Source organism: Triticum urartu, chromosome 3, assembly GCF_003073215.2.
Source record: "Triticum urartu cultivar G1812 chromosome 3, Tu2.1, whole genome shotgun sequence".
NCBI lineage: Eukaryota > Viridiplantae > Streptophyta > Magnoliopsida > Poales > Poaceae > Triticum > Triticum urartu.
The window spans coordinates 381,751,643-381,757,572 of record NC_053024.1 but is presented as its reverse complement, the minus strand read 5'-3'; positions in this window follow the sequence as shown (position 1 = coordinate 381,757,572).

Here is a 5,930-nt window from a genome sequence, read left to right as displayed (position 1 = left end):
TTGAACTGTGTCTCTATCTTGATTTGGCAACAAAAACTAGAATGGTATAGACCATAAAGTGACCACGGTACATAGATATATGTTTGTTTCATGATGTTATCCTATCCACTTTACTACTAAACTCATTTACCAAAATGAGTTCCATATACAACATGGTAAACATGTGATGTGTCTGCTTGTTTCTCTTTTAGAATGCTGACAAAATATTGGAGAACAATACCGCGTTATCCAATGGTAAAGGAAGTAATGTAGATAAGGTTCAAGATAGTGAGACATCCCTGTTGGTCTCCAAGAAAGCTGATAAAAACTATCTTGACGACAGTGAGGGAACCCAAAAGTCCATTCTTGATGTAGTGTTCGAGTTACTGGCCACTACTGCTGGCACAAGCTCTTCGAACTCACTGCCTGAATCAGTTCGTCTTCTTGAGTCTCAACTTCAAGTTGAAAGACATCGATCAGATGTGCTGCGAAAGGAAGCTGAAGGACTGAGGAAGTCCCTGCAGAATTCAGATGCATATTTTCTGGTGCAATAGCAAGCGCTGGAGGATTTAAGCGCCAAACAAGAGAAAGTTAATAAGCTTGCTAAGCATCTTGCCAGCATTATGGGTACCCAGGATATTGTTTCTTGAGACCTTCTGAAGTGGTTTCAGTTCTGGATTTGTTTTGCTGCGGCGTTTATTTGCGCTAGTCGCCAACTTTGACAACCAGTGTATATGATATGTTGCTTTGTTCCCTATATTTGCACTGGTGGCGAACTTTGATGCCCAGTGGATGTAATATGTGTAATAGCCGTGATAGCCTAGCGTTAGTTGCTTGCTTATTTATTTCCTTGTTGTCTTGTTTATTTGTTTGCTTGTAGTCATTGCAGTTCTTTTTCCATGGTTAGCTAGTGGCTGCAATAACCTATTTTTTTAAACTAGGCCACAATAACCATGGGCTAATGTTTACTGTAGTGACACTGGGCCTCCTACTGGCCGTAGAAACAGTGGGCCTTCTACGGGCCATAGAAACAATGGGCCTTCTACGGGCCATAGAAACAATGGGCCTTCTGCGGGCCGTATTATCAATGGGCCTTATACGGGTGGTATAATTGATTGGCCAAACATGGGCCAAACAGACCGCATTATGGCCGTAAACAGGCTACAGTTGGAATCGTCCGTTCATGGGCCGACCATAACGGGCCATCGTTAATAGGCCATATTTGATGATGCTATGAAATCGGCCCAACGTATTAACGAACCACAAACGGGCCAACTATAACCACGGGCTGAATTTGGCCCACAAGCAGAAAATGACAATAACGGGTCGTAAGTAAAGGAATGCTGGAAATGAGCCAAAGAATAAATGGGCTCTGAGAAGGCCGAAAGATAACATGGGCTGGAAACGGCCCAACGGAATAATGGGCCATTAATGGGTATAAAGTGATACACTGTTCATTACGGGCCAGTTTCACCACGGGCCGTTAATGGGTGTAAAGTGATACACTATTCATTACGGACCAGTTTCACCACGGGCCGTTAGTAGGCCAAGAGTTACATAGGGCCTCATATGGGCCAAAAGACGTCATGGGCCATACATGGGCCAAAAGTGAAAACGGGCTGGAATCATATTGGATGGCCCAGATGACGCTACTGGGCCTAATTCGGATAGGGTGTAACGGGCCTTGGGTTAGCGGGCTGTAAATGGGCTATATTCGAACAGGTCGTTAACAAGCTTTCCATGGGCCGGCTCGCCAGCTTTTGACCAAATCAAACGGGCCGGCCTTTTCACAGGAATGGGCCTCTGTTGGGCCGTGCCACGTGTCGACGTATCATAGGTGCCTTCCGTCCAATGAGTGGTTGACATCTATCCCAACGATGAGCCGACACGTGTTTCCTCTAGCCAATAATGATTTTACACATGGAAAATCCCCATTGGTCGGGGCTGTTAACGGGTTATCGGATCCAAAACCCGACCCGATAGCTTAACGGTGTTCCGTTACGGTGGATGCCACGTGTCGGTCACTCTTGACGAAAGCACTTTTGTGACACGCGATTTATCGTCATGGAAGTGGACACTTCTGTGTTGATAATTTTGGTAATGTCATGGAACACTTCTACGACAGCACAAGTATGACTATCTTGATTCTGTCATAAATTTGTCATGGATGTACATGCATGACAAAAAAGCGACCTACTGTGACAAACATGTATCATCACAGAAGTGTATTTTTTTGTAGTGATTGGCTCATCAAGATTGGAAGGGAGTTAACCACTGCAGGATGTACTGATGCTGAGAAGGTGCGTTTTGCCGCACATCAGTTGGACGGACCAGCAGCATCATGGTGGGAGAATTACATTGTCACCTACCCTATAGCCACGGTGACATGGGACCAATTTCAGCAAGCCTTCCGTACAGCCCATGTCTCAACTGGAGCCATGAATTTTGAAGAAGCGTGAGTTTCGCAACTTACGCCAGGGGAACCATACTGTGGCTCAGTACGCGGATGAGTCTAGCAAGTTATCTCTCTATGCCCCTGATGATGTGGCCACAGATGCCGCAAAGCAGGAGAAGTTTATGGAAGGGCTGAATGATGAGATGAGTATGCAGTTGATGGTGGCAACATTCACCAGCTACCAGGAGTTGGTAGATAAGGCTCTTATGATTGAAGGGAAGCAACAGCAGATTGAGAGCTGTAAGAGGAAGTATGGACAAGGGAGGTATAACTCAGGAGCTCAGCAGAAGCCTTGCCTAACCCCGAACTCAGGAGGACTTGTTCATAACCATGGAGGCCACACCCATAATGGAGGGAGTAACCATAATCATACTGGCACAAGGAATGGGAATGGGAATGGAGCAAGCAACAATCAGAACCGCCCAAATCCAGCCACACCCACCAAGAGGGACCTAAGCCATGTTACTTGTTTCAAGTGTAGGAAGACTGGACACTATGCCACGGAGTGCCCTGAAGGAAAGAATGGAAACGGAAACGGGAGCGCTGGGAAGAAGCCAAATCCATTCAACAAAGGACAAGTGAACCGTGTTAACGTGGAGGAGGTTGAAGAGCAGCCAGACGCGGTTATAGGTAAGTTTTTAGTTAAGTCATTTACCGCTCTTGTCCTTTTTGATACTGGTGCATTGCATTCATACATATCAAGAGAATTCGTGGATAAGTTTAAACTACCGACCCAAACCCTTAGGACCCCTCTGTTAGTAAGTTCGCCTGGAGCAGAGTATATGGCTAGTTGATGGTGCGACCAGATACCCTTAACCATTGGTAGCCATGTTTTCCGTCTGACCTAATTATTTTGGAGTCACAAGGATTGGATGTGATATTAGGAATGGACTGGATGTCAAAGTACGGAGGAAACATTGACTATGTCAGTAATTCAATTTGTCTCATCACCCCGGAGGGAAAAAGGATCAAGTATATATCTAGGCATGCGCCACGAAGTATCCAAGTAAATACCCTCACGGGAGTTGTTCAGGAGGAAGTGTCTGTAGTAAAGGATTACCCGGATGTTTTCCCAGAGGAGTTGCCAGGCATGCCACCGGACCGAGATATCGAGTTTTTCATAGAGCTATTGCCAGGCACATGGCCAATATCCAAGAGACCCTGTAGGATGCCCGCGAATGATCTAGAGGAGATTAAGAAATAGATCAAGGAGTTATTGGAGAAAGGTTACATTCGACGGAGTTCATCACCATGGGGAGCCCCAGTGCTTTTGGTCGAGAAGAAGGATAAGTCCCTAAGAATAGTTGTTGATTATCAGGCATTGAATGAAGTGACGATCAAGAACAAGTACCCATTGCCGATGATCAACGATCTGTTTGACCAGCTGCAAGGAGCTAAGGTGTTTTCGAAGATCAATCTACGATCAGGATATCATCAGTTGAAGATACGAGAGAAGGATATACCAAAGACAGCCTTCACCACAAGGTACGGGCTATATGAATATACGGTCATGTCATTTGGACTGACTAACGCCCCTGCCTATTTCATGAGCATGATGAACAAGGTGTTCATCGAATATTTGGATAAGTTTGTTGTGGTGTTCATTGATGATATAATGGTATATTCGAAGAATGAAGAGTAACACAAGGAGCATTTGTGATTAGTTCTCGAGAAACTCAGGGAACATCAGTTATATGCCAAGTTCAGCAAATGCGAGTTTTGGTTGAAGGAAGTCGGATTCCTTGGACATGTTATATCAGGAGAAGGTATAGCAGTAGACCCCACCAAGGTTCAGTCAGTCATTGAATGGTTGGCACCCACTTCAGTTAGTGAGATCCGTAGTTTTCTTGGACTCGCAGGATACTATCGAAGATTCATTGAGAATTTTTCAAAGACTGTAAAGCCCACGACAGAATTATTGAAGAAGGATACCAAGTTTAAATGGACGGAAGATTGTGAGGCAAGTTTCCAGGAGCTGAAGAAACGTTTGACTACATCCCCAGTGCTGACACTGCCAGATATACGTAAGAATTCCAAGTGTATTGCGACGCCTCTCGCCCAGGACTCGGAAGTGTGCTTATGCAGGATGGAAGAGTTGTTTCGTATGCCTCGCGACAACTAAAACCACACGAATTAAATTATGACACGCATGATTTGGAGCTAGCAGCCGTAGTGCATGCGTTGAATACTTGGAGACACTACCTTATTGGAAACCATTGTGATGTGTACATGGATCATAAGAGTTTGAAGTACATTTTCACCCAGAAGGAACTGAACCTTAGCCAGAGAAGATGGTTGGAGCTCATAAAGGATTATGACATGAAGCTTCATTATCATCCAGGAAAGGCCAATGTGGTAGCAGACACTTTGAGCCGGAAGAGTTATGCAAATACCCTAATAAGCACGGGATTGCCGAAGGAGTTAGCAGAGGATCTCCGGGAACTTCGATTGGAGATTGTTCCTAGAGGTTTTGTTGCAGCAATGGAGGTGCGGTCTACATTGTTGGGAAAAATTCAAGAAGCTTAGAAGGATGACAAAGAGATTGCCAAGATAAAGGAGAAAATGAGTGAAGGAAAGGCCAAAGGTTTTCATGAGGATGAACACGACACCTTATGGTTTGAGGACCGTGTTTATGTGCCCAATAACATAGAAATCCGGAAATTAATACTTGAGGAGGCTCATGACTCACCATACTCGATACACCCCAGAAACACCAAGATGTATTTGGATTTGAAGGAACGTTTCTGGTGGACAGGGATGAAGAAGGATATCACCGAGTATGTCGCCGCATGTGATGTATGTCAGAGAGTGAAGGCAGAGCATCAAAAGCCAGCAGGATTGTTACAGCCTATGCCGATACCCGAATGGAAGTGGGATAAACTTGGCATGGATTTTATCACCGGATTGCCTAGGACGAAATCAAGATATGATTCTATATGGGTAGTAATTGACCATTTGACCAAAGTGGCACACTTTATCCCCGTGAAAACAACTTATACTCGGACTCCGTTGTCACGCTGTGCCCCCTCCCCCAAGGCACCACCCCCCCCTCCTTAAAAGCCGACCCCACCACCCCTTGGAGCCGCCCTACCTCGCCGCGAGCCGCCACCCCTCCGCAAGCCGCCGCGCCGCCCGCCGCCCGTCGCCCGCGCCGCGCCGCCTCGCCGCCTTTGCCGCTGCCGCGCCGCCCCTCTCCGCGAGCCACCGCCGCCTGTTGCCCGCGCCGCCGCCGCCCCGCGTAGCACCGCCCCTCGCCGGAGCCGCCTCCGTGTCGGACCTCGCCTGAGGTTAGCCCCGTTCGGTTTTTTTTTTTGAAAACCGGTTCGGTTTTCGTTAAGAAACCCTAGTCATTTTTTTCGGTTCGCCGGTTTTTTCCGGTTTTTCTTTTTCGTGGACGTTCGTCCGGATGTTCGTTTTAACGAACGGTTTTTGTCTGTTAGTTACAGATAACGAACGCTCATTCGTTATCCTGTTCGTCAGTTTTCTTTTTATCGGA